This window comes from Rissa tridactyla, chromosome 2 (assembly GCF_028500815.1).
Source record: "Rissa tridactyla isolate bRisTri1 chromosome 2, bRisTri1.patW.cur.20221130, whole genome shotgun sequence".
In the NCBI taxonomy this organism is placed as follows: domain Eukaryota; kingdom Metazoa; phylum Chordata; class Aves; order Charadriiformes; family Laridae; genus Rissa; species Rissa tridactyla.
In genome coordinates this window covers 30742075-30755425 of record NC_071467.1, presented here as the reverse complement: position 1 = coordinate 30755425, position 13351 = coordinate 30742075, and the positions used below count along the sequence as shown (strand labels likewise).

Genomic DNA, 13351 nt, shown 5'->3' with positions numbered 1-13351 from the left:
CTCTTGCTGCTTTTCCTCCTACAGTAATTAAGTTTTTGGGGAGACTGTTAGCTGTGTGTATTTCTGGGGCCAGAGAAGTGAGGACACAAGCCTTGCTGGCCGGGGCGAGGCAGCGGGCTGGGGCCTGGTGGTGCTGTGGGGAGGTCTGGTTTCAGCTGGAGCTGGAGCAAAGCCGCTCTTGGCCCCAGCCGCCGCTCTCTGCGACTGCTGTGTTTGTTAATAAGGAGCCAGGCGAGGAGAGCTACAAAGGGAAAAGCGAGAGTCTTGAGGAAACTCTCAGCAACAGTAGCACACAGCCTGCTCCAGTCGATTTCTTGCCTGTTAAAGGAAGAGGGAGAGCTGCCATCCGGCCAACCACGGAGCTGCTTCAGGGCTGCTCCTGCCTGCTTTGGGGCCCGGCCCCAAACACTGAGAGGCGGCTGCGGGCAGCTGCCCGCGGTGCCGTGGGAGGGTGCCCGCTTGGGCTCACCCGAGCCCGCTGCCCTGTGCCACGGCTGTGGGCTGCCGCCAGTTGAGTGACCCCCTCCGAAAACATTTGTTTCCTTCCCACCTCGGCCGGTAACTTTGTCATGGGAAGCAACAGCACTGCCACCGGCAGGAGGGGGGGGAGGGAGAGGCCACGAAGCAGGGCAGAGGCCACGAAACAAAAGCAAGTAATAGCTGGGACTGGTGGTACCTGTCCTCCTCTCCCCGGCCGCACTCGTGAAGCGCTCTCCGGCAGGAGACGGGAGCACTGCTCCGACACGACCGGGTGGCACAGGAACGGCGCGGAAACCCCCCGACCTGCGGGCGCAGCCGGAGCCCGAGTGGCAGCAGGGGAACCCCTGTCCGCCCCCCCTCCCCGCCCCGAGCCGCGGCGGCAGGAGCGCAGTGCCGGGGCACAGCCAGGAGGGGAGCGGAGGGGCCCCTCCGCGCCGTCGCTGCCCGCCGGGCACCCCCGCGCAGAGGCACGCCGAGCCGCAGCTGCAGGCGGGGCACCCCCGGCGCACACGCGGGGAACGGGGCGGGCGAGCACCCCCGCGCACACGGCGAGCTGGGCGGCGGGGCTACCCCCCTGCGTGCGCGCACACACACGGTACCCCCCTGCACAAACCCCCCGCCCCCTACCGGAGCGCCGGGAGGGGTCATCCCAGCGCACACACGGCGAAGCCCGGCGCTGGACCCCCCCCACGGCAACCCGGGCAAACCCCGGCCCCGCTCCGCTCCGCGCCGCCCGCCGTCTCCAGTCCCGGGGGCGAGCGGCGCCGCACCGGCGGGGCAGGGGGCGGCGGCTCCGCCACGGCAGCAGGGCAACAGGCGGGCGGGCGGGAGGCAACTTCGCGCAGCGCCGGGCGAGCAAGTTGCGCTGCCGCGCAAGACGCGCCCCCCCCGCCTCCGCCTCGGCGTGCGTGCCCGCGCCTCGGCGTGAGTGAGTGTGTGAGTGTGTGCGAGTGCGTGTGCGAGCGGCACCTGCTGAGGGCGGGCGGCCTCCGCGGCGCGGAGCGCAGGGCGGCGGCGGGCGGCTGCGGCGGGCGCGGGGCGGGCCGGGGCCGGGGCCGGGGCCGGGCTGGGTCCGCGCCCGGAGCCGCCGCCGCCGCTGCGCCCTCCCGGCTGCGAGTCCGCCCGGCTGCGGATCACGTGGCGGTTGCCGGAGGCAGAGACTAGAGAGGAGAGAAAAAAAAAAGCGCCTCATTCCTTCTTCCACCGCCATACTGTATTTTATAGTAACTCTCATTTTTATTCCTCCCTTTTACTCCCGCTCGGTGAGTACCTTTCCGCTGACATTCTTGTCCTCCTTTTTTTGTCCTGTTTTTTTTTTCTTCCTTTTGGTTTTTTTTTTTTGGTTTTTATTTTTTTCTTCTTTTTTTTTTTTTCTTCCTCTTTGATTATTGTTTAAATGGATTTGATCTTTTGCTGATGACAAGTTTTTTTTCCTAGCATGCGATGGTTACTAAACTGTGAGCAAAAGGTGCTGCTGGGGCCGGGAGTCACTGGGAATGAAAAATGATAATATTAATAATACAGACTTGCCAGTCCAGCAACAACTGATATACATTTAGTAGCTATATATCTATATATGCAACTGGTTTTGTTGTGGCACAGAAAAGCGATGTGAAATATGATGCTTATTTTTTAAAGATAAGAGAAAAGGCATGTTTCTAACTCTTTTTGCAGAGGATTTTCTCTGGTGTTGTTTTATTTTTATTTTTGGGTGCTTTTTAAGGGTTTTTTTCGTAAAAAGATGGGAATTGAAAATGCATTTTACAGCAGTGTTTACACAGAGTTTGTAATCTTGCAATGCTGGTGGAAGCCACAGAGCAAGATGTTAATTTTGTTATTTTTGTTATTGTTTCTTTTTTTTTGACACTCAGTGCAATCAGCAGGGTTTTTTTTTTCTCTTCTTTTTCAGTTTTTGATGCCTGTTTATAATGTGAAACTTTTCTTGCAGCGTGTTACAGTTATCATTTTTAAATACTTTTTTCCTCCTTAAAGATAACAAAGCAAAACAGAAAGCCAAAGAGATGATCCTTACTTTTGCACATTTTGCACCTTGACTTTTTTATTCTTTTGCCAGCAGTATTTTATGATGGTTATTATTATCATGATGATGGTGATGATGATAGATATATACATATATACAAATAAATACATTTTCAAATGATGGCAGTGGAAGGTTTTCCTGGAGAATGAAGTGCGATTTGGTTTCCTTGTCAACGGAAGATGAAGTGAACAACTGAACATCTCCCCAGTGCAGGTACTTCATCTCCTTGTAGGCGTTTCCACGCTGTGTAAATTACATTGTGAGATTTTTTTTATTTTTTTTTTAAGAAATCTCTTTCCACCCTTAACTAAAGGTTTCTGTGCAATGCACAAGAGGACTGAACTAAGTATCTCTGCCTCGTGATTGCTTGGATGTGTGCAAAATGTTGCGCTGATGGAGCCTAGGTCGGTTAAGCTGAAGAGAGGTGTTTTATGTGCTGTGCTGTACAGAGGGGAGAGCAGCTCGGGAAAAAAGAATAGACACCCCTGCCCACATACACACACACGCTACCACCCCCCCCCCCCCCTCCTGTTTTAAAATAAACCCTAAACCCCAAACGGAAACTGGATGAAACCTTGAGAGCCTTATTATGAGTACAAATACTTACAGGACTTTAGACAAAAACAAAAACCCTGGCCCTGTATTGTGGTGACTCGTCTGTTTGTGTGTGTCTGCTTAAAAATTATCCATTAGAAAATCGCTGTGAGAGAAACAGCAAAGGAGGCTCCCTCGGAGAGCTGGCTTACTGCCACAGGAGGCATATTTCGTAGCCCTAAGGGCAGCAAAACCCTTATATCCAACTTCTGCTCCTCATATTAAAAAGGCGTAAACAGGGCAGCAGGTTGCCTCTTATGCATTTAATTCGTTGGGATGGAGATTAATCAGAAGCAGATATTTGCTTGAAGGTGTTTCGTTTTGTTTTGGTGATTATTAATGCCACTGGCTGACAGGGAATGGGAAACTGTTACTTTCCGTGACGGTCACTGAGAGTTCAGGATTGGAGAAGAAACTGTTACTTTTCATTGAGAGCACTTAAATGCTTAACAGAGGCTGCCCCTGATGTAGAGGCAGGATATTGGTTCTCTAAAATCCAATTTGGAAAGATTTTTCCAGATGACAGGGTTTTGGGTTGGTGGGGTGGTTTGTTGTTTTTTTTTTTTTTTTTTTTTTTGCTTTTTGTTTTGTTTTGTTGTTTGTTTTTGTTTTTTTTTTTTCAACTATAGTTGAAATATAGCAATATTATGCTAAAGCTGAAGTGCTGAGTGCTTGGATCTGCAGTGTTCTCTATAGTTTACTTTATTGTGATGAGATTGCTTAATGTATTTTGTATAAACAGTTTTAGGGATCTGTAACTGACCATAAAGATACGCTCTGTATTCAGATGTGGAAACTAAAGTAAGTTACAGGGGATATATTTCTTTCTGTGGTATAAGCAAAAATAATTCATAGGGCTATGAATGCATTCGGAAGTTTGAGGCTTCTAACACTTATATTTACATTCTTGTAACTTAACAGTTTCCTTTAAAGTAGAAAGTGTATATAAGGATGTCTTCGGCATTCTCTCATGCAATTAGTCATGTCAAAAAATAAATAAATTCATTTGTCTTTGTAGAAACATGTCTATTATGTATTTATGGTGGCTTTTTGCAGCTTAAATATAATAAAAATATTTAACATATATTTATGCATGGCTTCTGCTCTGTCATGATGGAATACTTCTGGCAGTATATCAGGGTCAATAATCCATGTGTCTAAAAAAACACTGTCTAGATATTTGCATGATAGATTATGATGACTTCTCCAAAATAGTTACGATCTGTTGGGTCAATACTCCACATTTTAATTCGTGACTTAATTTGAAAGAAAGCCATTAAAATACAAGAGTGATTGAAACTTTATCCTCCACCCTCTTTTTATTTCCATCCAACCTTATTTTTAAATTAAAACAATGCTTTATATTATGTAGAACTGCCAGTAAGCAAAATATTTTTGATATTGCTAAAGCACTGAAATAAAGTAACTAGGCTAGCAGTTTCCAGAATGGTGTTCCTTTCATCCTTCCTTTTAATATTGCAGGTGTATTATGTGAGTAATTTTGTACAGATAGTTGCTGACTGAAGATCTATTCCTGCTCACCTAGCCTTATCTTGAAGTCTGGGAAAGAAAGTTTTAGGAATGCACTATTTTCAGCACCCAGATTTCATCTACAAAGCACCTGTTGTCCGAGTAGCATGGCAATAAATATACGTACATTTCGTTTGCAACAATCTGAGGTTCTATGATTTCATATGTATCAAACAGCTTAAGGAGTTTAAAAGAGGAATAAAGCAGCTAATTTTGAAAGAGGGTACCTCTACCTCCTGCAGTATGTGGGCACAGTAGGATTTGGGTTGGTGGAATCGGTTCCAGCTTGGTGTTTCCATAGTTATGCTATGACTAGTGCTGTTGAAAGCATGTTTGGAAAGCCATAGTTAGTGTAAAAGAGAATTGTCCTTTTGGATCTTTGAGATGAATAAAAATTTTGTCTAAGAATTGTAGCATTGTTTCTACTAGTGAAGATATAATTACATTTCTTATATTTAGTATGAGATGTACTGCATTAACTCCTGAAAGCGATGAGTGTCCAGACTTAAATGGCATCTTTTGTTTTTCTTGACATCTTTTTTGATAATCAGGAGAGCTTAGGAATTTATAAATGTTTGTAAACTGAAAGCTTTGGAAGGCAATTTTTCTTTTCTTCCTCCATAACTAGCTATTATTAGCACTACTTAGTAGCAAATAAAAATGTGACAGGTGAACAAAAGTTATTAACAGTACAGTCCCCAGAGCACTGACTCATAAATACATGTTTTTAGCTGCTGTAGTGGCCTAAATTGGCAACAGAAGCGTATTTTCTCACATTTTTCTACATAGGAGATAGGAGTGGAGAGGCCTGTGGAGTCACCTCTGTTTTGCTGTGATGCTGGGCTGGTCTTCTTATTTTGTTCAGATTCAAGCAAACTCCAGTATAAATTTAGCTGGGCCATCACTCCCACTGCACCTCTTCGAAGGCTGGGCAGAGCCTCACTCTTCGGGCTGTTAGAAACCTCCTTCCTGACCTGAATTTATTCTCAGATAGTTTACGTTCCTTTATTTTTGTGCCAGTGCTGTCCCTAAACAGTAAGGTTCCTTCTCCACATCTCTGCTCCGCTCTGGACTATGTTTCTAGAGAACAGTCACAGCCCCTTTCCACTCACTTTTGCTGAGCTTACTGGGAGAAGTTCCCAATAGTGTGGCCGGCATTGGGAAAGGATGCTGAGGCTGGCTCCCACCAAAATCATGCCGCAGCAGAAGTAGGGCAGCTGCATTTGAATCCTCTTCTGCCCAAGCTGGTCTGTTCTGCTTTCAGCTGCAAACACGGCTGTCCAGTTTCTGGCTCTTGCATTAGCCCAGGAGAGAGCTCCATGTTTCCACCTGGAGCTGTGCTGTGGACATGCCTTCTTCTGGTGGAACAGCCTTCGCCCCGTGCAGACCTTCCCTTCGCTCTGCCTAACCAATCTGGATTTCTCTGCCTAGAACGTAACAGCAAAGGAACTCTTAGAAATTTCTCCTGCAACGATGATTTGTTAGACTCACAAGAATCTTCTACTTATTGTTTTAGTATTTTGTATTCATACCAGCCAGGGGAACCTGAATGGGCTTGAGCAATGTTGTATCAGGGACTGTCTATCAGGAATAAACGTGAAAGCTGGCTACGATGCTTTTTAAAATATCTTTTCCTTATTAGTTTCTTCCCAGGTTGCTTATTTCCCAGCTCTCTAGTCTTCTAAAGCATTATTCTAAAAGCAGTTTATTTCTCTTTTACAGTGTAGTTTTTCCTGTTTTCTTCATTCCTTTCATTGTGGGTTTCGAAAGATAAAAAGATAAAAAAGCTTAATAGTGTTTAAAGTGTAGGATTGTAAAGACTGATAGGTCTGCCCTCAGATGACTGTTTTTAACTTCCCTTGGTCTTCTTAGAGGATGCAGTGCTCTGTCAAATTCTGGAGCTGAATCCTTTATGTTTTAAATACTTACAGAATTTCTTAACAGAAGGCTAAAGTTGACTATTTCCCAATGAAAAATTATGTAAGCTGTGACACAGTCTACGTAGTCATCCAGTTTGTAGCTTCCTTAAACTCAGATCCAGACTGACAGAAGGAAACAAAATGCTGCTTTTAAATGTTATGAAGATTACAATGTAACATTTTCACCTTTGTTAAGGTACCAATATTGTTTTATGATCTTTGAACAATTACCGGAATAAAATGGCTTGAAGATTATTGTTTTGCATCTACAGACATTAGAATAATTTGTACCATTTTTTTTTCTCATCTTTACATGTTCCTATTTCAAAATGACACTCTAATCTCTATAATGTACGTAATCCTTCAAAAGCATTTACACTACACTTTTGGAAATATTTTCTGAGAAAGTTTATTTTTGCACAGTGAAGTGTGATTTTCCATCTCAATGAATCATCTGCCAACAATTAAAACAAATAATCAAGTAGACCTGCAAATTATTAAGTAAATCTCAGGTTGCTTAGCATCAATACAATTAGTTTGTTTTTATGATTGTAGTATTCTGGGATAAAAAGATAGACAGGTGGACTAATAGAGAGAATCATATAGATAGATATTTTTAGACTTATTTTTAGTGTGATAGAGAATTAGCAGAAATCTTAATATCTCCTTTAGGGCTTAGCCAACACTTTTGTTGAAGAATGAACAGTTTAACGTTCTCTGTGTAGTAAATTTTTGCACACCAATATTATCTACTGCCACTTGACAAAAGCTACAGGGTCAAATTGCATGTGTGGTACTCCCCCTGTGTCTCCCCAGTATCCAGCCTGGGCTCCCTGCATGCTGGCTGGTGTGCCAGGGTGTCAGGGCTCAACCCTTTTGCAGTTGTGTCTCAGTTTCAGGAACAGAGTTTTTTTGCTCTCGTGTAGTTCCTTTGTGGTTATGGTAGTAAACATCATAATTTCTACTCTGACTTGGCTGGTAGAGCCCAGGGGTGGATTTCATATGAGTGATGACCAACAGTGGGTATGAACACGGTGGAATAGGAATGACACTCCCCAGGCTCTTTATTTTTCCTTTGCACACTTGCGAGTCTTTCTCCCAAAATACCCAAAGCTCTGATTAAACTTGGTTTACATCAGCCACCCTTCCCAGGTGGCCTTCTCCTGATGTCAGTGATTATTGCCTCTACTGACGTGCAGTCTCTGAGCAATCAAGTCAATGCAGATCTCTGAAAACAGCTGAGACTTTCCATGGACAATTCTGTGGTCCTCTGAGAACTGCTCTCAGTCCCTTGGACAGCCATAGCTTACAAAAGGCAGTACAGGCCATTATTATTATCACTATTATTTAAAGAACAAAAAACCATAAAGGATCCAATGATAATTATTGGCCCTTGGTAATTATTAAATGACTTGGTGAAGGTCAGGTCCCAGCCTTCCAACTGTATTCCGTACCAACAGCCTTTATTTCAGCCTGCTCAGTCACATCGGTTGCTTTCGTCAAGATCCTCCCTCGAGTCAGGCATGTGCTTTGTGTTGTGCAGGGTCAACAAAAAGGGGCTATCTGCCACAAATCAAATATTAATGGGATTCTTCACCTGACTGAAGCAAGGCTAAATTTGTTCTGTAGAAAACCATCATGCTGGCACGGTACATTCAACAAAATGTGTCTCAGTTTCTGGTGAGAGTTTTGCATAGAAGCTGGACAGAATCTACATCAAATAGACACATCTTGTTAAATAATGGATTTGGAAGAGGCATTGCACATATATACCTTGCATGGAGTATTTTGAGTCTGACTTAAGAGTTGGAGTTTCAGTCTCAAAGAATTATATTTGCATAGCATTGACAATGCTAGTCATATCTGTTTGATTGTGTTGTAGTGGAGTTTGATGCTCAAAAGTACTAAAGTGTTTGCTCTATCCTAGGCATCTTTTTTATTAGAACAATATGAGTGAATAAAATGCAAAAAAAAATAGAATGCATGAATGTAACAAAGATGGTTGTATGCATTTTTGCACACTGGGCCTGTTCTCAAGGGTTACTGAATGCTAACAGCCCTTCTTGTGGGTAGAGGGAGTTATAGTAACTCACTGACATTTACAATGAAATACCGTGTTATCAGTAATTGCATCGTCATGCTTCTGAGCTTGATCTGTAACGCAGAGTTACTTTTTACAACAAAAAAAGAGGGAAATTCTACCTAGTTACGATATTTTATCAAAAGATCCTTCACCCAATAAATATTAGGATGTAAGTTATATAACATTTAAAAATGTTCTGTGCAAACTGTCATGCAGCGTCTATGAAACAGACACCCTGAAGATATAATTGAAACAAAACTTCCTGTTTGGGTACCTACAAAAAGGATTAATTAGACTGTGTTCTAAGTAACAAAAATATCAGTGTTGTTATCTCATTTCTCATCTTGTATTTGCCACTGATTTTGCAGGATAAAACCCAACACTTGAAACGTTGTTGCACAGTAGGTCAGTTTTCTAATGTACTCTGTACTGTGTGAATTTACATCATCTTTTTTTGTCTCCTCAAACTGCAGAAGAAGAAGGATGTAATTATGTTTTCTTCCTACGTATGCAACTTCCAGTTAAATGGGAGTTCTGTAAATGGGACAACTGCAAGACTGGCTCTGGAGAGGTTAGCGTCTTCTAGTTGTGCACCTGTCAGTTGTAGACAATTAATGTATATTATGCACAATGAAAAGGGAAACTACATTTAAATTTTGATGTTATGTCACTTTTGCTTTAAGGGAATAGTTCATCAGGACATTGATGCTCTTTTTATTGTTTATTATTTAATGAGAAAAGCACATTCAACAGGATGTGCCTTGTTCTGGAAGGTGACGTATAAACAGAAAGGTGCAGAATTAAACTCTGGTCCTGTTAAAATCCGTGATACATATGCTGGTCAGAATTTCCTGTCAAAACATTTTTTTTCGGTAGATTTTTGATAAAGTGATTCACACAAAAGGCTCGATTCATCTCACTTAACCTTGCTGTTTAAAAAATAGGTTTTCAGAACTAAGCTAGTCATCATTTTAGCCATCTAAAAGTTAGTCATTGAAGTCTAACACAGTCGCTCAAGGCTTTGTAGTCAGTGGAGATATATAGACACCTCCAGAGAATTACAGATTACATCCCAAGAGAGGCACCTATGGATAGCTGAGATTAACAACCTTCCTAAAACGCCTCTCTCTTTTCACTGATGAGAGAGGGAACCTAGATGAGGCATTTAAACTAGATTTCTAACTTTTTGATAGATGAAGTTATAGGAGATGAATGTCATACTTTTTTTTCCCCATGCAACTATTGAAATAGTCATTTTTTAATGAAATATTTGGTTGAAAACTTATTTGTTGGCCACTAGAATCTTCATGGCTTTAAGTTTTTATTTGAATTTCTTTTCAACTTCTGCAGTAATTTTTTTTTACAGAAATGCAAATGTCTTTTTAAACACTTTGAATCCATCCTGGACTATGAAAAATTCCCAAAGGTTTCTGTTGGGGCTAAGATTTCATACCTTTTTTCCATTGCTTCACCCAGTTTTCTGGCTGTTTGTAATGTAACCCTACAATCTGAATTCTCCTCGCAGTGTCCTATTCTGAAATCCATGGACTTGAGCTATTGGGTACAATCATGGACCTCACCTGAGAAACTGTTGAAAATAATTGAAAGTTAAGGATTATCTGGGTGGCAATGGAATCATCTACTTGCACTTTACATATGTAAATGAATGTAGATATAGAGTCACAGTGTTAAAAAATCATTAGTAGATAAACAAACAGCAGAAGACCTGAATTTGAGAGTTCTAGATGACTCTGAAGGAGGCTTTTTGAAAGATAAAAAAGCAAAAATAATAGTTTGTGGACTGAGGGGATCCAGGCAAAGTAAGTTAAATATTTAGCTATAGATGGCATGCTGCTAATGTCCTCATATACATACTTTTTATGGTAAAACCTGTGTTTTTGAATATCCAGATAGATTGTACTTTACCCTGTTTCAAGTAATTTTCTACAGAAGTTTGGAATTGGACTGAGTGTTAACCTTTGTGTAAATCATCTCTTAGACAAAGTTTATTTCAGTGGCTTGGATTAAACCCGTCCCGAGTCGTTGCGAGTAGCAGGATGCAAAATCACTGGCCAGTTTGTGCCGCTGCCCAGTATGCTGTGATATTATCCTCAAAACCTGAGTCCAAATTAGAAATGAACTGTTTGGTTTAAAGGGAGTAAGCACAGAACTCAGCATAGTAAGAGTTAATTGCCCAAGTACTGTAGTGTTACTACCACGTTAAAGTAAGATGCAGCTGTGAGCTCTAACAGCCACTTTATAATGGTTTGAACATATTTGGAAATCTTACGGACTTGTCAGAACTGAGAAGAGGAGTTAAGAAGTTGGAGTTCTCAGCCCTTTGAAACAACTGTTTCAATAAGTGCAGTAATATGCTCTGGGGACTCTAAGTGGTTAGCTGCAGCTACTGTGTCATGTTATACACTTCACCACCTCTTGGTCTTCATCTTTGTTCCTCGTAATGCATCTGTATTTCTACCTTAGGCTTTTGTACTGTCCCTCAAAAATGCATTATGTGAGCAGTATTCACAAACAACAGATTTACAAGGATAAAACCCTTTGCTGACTTCAAGAAGTTTTTGCCTCTTTTCTCTGTTTCATTTATGCACCATAACGCTTCCTTTTTCAGTCACGCGTCTCGGCTCAGAGTTAGGAGCACAGTGTTGTCACGGGAATATAAAGGTCGCATGACCAGAGATTGTCAGGACATAGACGAGCACAACTGAATTTCTCAATGAGGGTAGGGCACATAAGCCAAACTGTGCTATTTGGATCTAACTGGGTCTAAGTCTGCCAGCTGCTCTGGGTGAATCCAGAAACCCTGAATGAGGAATACTTTGTTCAGGGACATGCTTGTGAAAGGAGAGATTACAAGAAAAATAATTACAGTTTAGTTTAAGGGAATAAGCTATTTCAGTAATGCCATGATTTATTTTTTTTTTATTTTTATTTGATGCACAAATTAACATCCTAGATAGTGTGACATTTCATCTCAGAAATTTTAAAATGGGTTCAGAAATTCTTGATACTTGGTCACAAATATTAATGAATGCTGTAAATATTCATCATAATCAGAATAAGACCAGCTGCTTTTAACTTTCAGATCTTTTAAGATCAAAATCAGCCCTGCCATAGAGACCCGTATCACACTGGTCTGCAGTGACAAACAGAGGAAAACATATTTTAAAATATCGGGTGCGTTCATTTGAATTTCTGGATCCTTTTTATCTTTTATTTGTAATGTTTTTTTTTATTTCAGACTTGCTGGACCTTCCCTCCTGCTCTGGACCTCTCCCCTGGTGTCGGCACAGCTCAGAAGGATGAAAGAAAAGGAAGCAATAGGAGAGGGATGGAAGAGGGGAGAGGAGTAGAAAGAGAGGGAGGAGCGGCAGCAGTAGAAATGGATAAAAAAAATCCCCATCAGTTGAGTTAAGGCTCCAGACAATGGGGATGTTTTCAGTCCCTGCTTCTCCTCATCTTCCCCTCAGGCTCAGGCCCCTCTCCCTCTCCAGCACCGTAGCTTTCATCAGCTCTACAGATACTTCACTACTCATTTCCGTTTTTTATTAAAGAACAAAACCAGAACCATTAAAGTCTTGCAAACAAGATATAGCCTTCTCCTCACAAATTGGTTGTTGAAGTAGTAAAGTAGACTTACATCTTTAACTATCAAAGTATGGAATGGTTTCATACTTCATGAGTGAGACAAAGAAAAAAAAGGGTAGATTTCTCATTCCTTTTATACCCAAGGTGAGCCCTTTAAATCAGCGTGCCCATAGCTCAGTGTTTCAGTTTTATTCTTCTAGATCCAAAAGCAGACTTTCTACTGGCCTTTATTTACTTATTTATTTTTTACCTTCCCTTCTTGAAAAGCTTTACTTTCAGAGGTTCTTCTTACTCCCCATCATCTTAGTAGGAGTATAGATTAAAAACTATTCCTAATTCTTTTAGTCTTGAATTTTACAGTGTATTATTTAACTTTGTAGGCCAAATACTCCAACCAGAGTAAAAAATACAATCTGATTTTTTGCTGTGCAGTGTGACTGTCAGACAGACAAGAAATAGGGACCCCACTACTCCGTGCTGGTCCAGCACTTGGCTCAGTTCCGGCATCTGGCCTTTCTTCCCAGCTGGATGGTCAGCTACTGTGAAGGTGGAGGAGAGCTCAGATCAAAAGAACTCTTTGGCCCAACCTCTTTTCATTCCTTATGCGTGCCTGCCTCCTCACAGCCATTCCCACCAGGAACCCTTCTACCTGACAAGGTTTATTTAGGAGTATTAATACAATACGTGGATTCGGTAATTGGTCTTTCTAAGAAGGTGTTTCCTAAATCTGGAGCTGAAATTGGTCTTATGGCTCTCCTATACCAATCTGCCTGATACAAAAAAGCCAAAAAGTGGCCACTAAGCCAGTAAAAAGCAAAGCCCAGTTGCAAATTTGCAGACTTAATTCTTTAAATGGCAAATAATAAGAATTCCCAATTGCTTATTACATACTATAATCAGTTATTGTAACTGAGTGAAGAAAGGTGTTAGATGTCACAGAATCGCAGAATTACAGGGGTTGGAAGGGACCTCTGGAGATCATCTAGTCCAACCCCACTGCCAGAGCAGGCTCACCTACAGCAGGTTGCACAGGAACGCATCCAGGCGGGTTTTGAATGTCTCCAGAGATGGAGACTCCACCACCTCTCTGGGCAGCCT

General features: G+C 42.2%; 1 long non-coding RNA gene across 1 annotated transcript; it reads left to right on the top strand.

Moving 5' to 3' along the window:
- The first annotated feature begins 1659 nt into the window (after window positions 1-1659).
- Window positions 1660-12482, top strand: LOC128905768 (uncharacterized). The gene is made up of 3 exons (XR_008464975.1): window positions 1660-1742; window positions 2648-2734; window positions 11907-12482. It is a non-coding gene; the product is annotated as an uncharacterized LOC128905768 (long non-coding RNA).
- The last annotated feature ends 869 nt before the right edge of the window (window positions 12483-13351 follow it).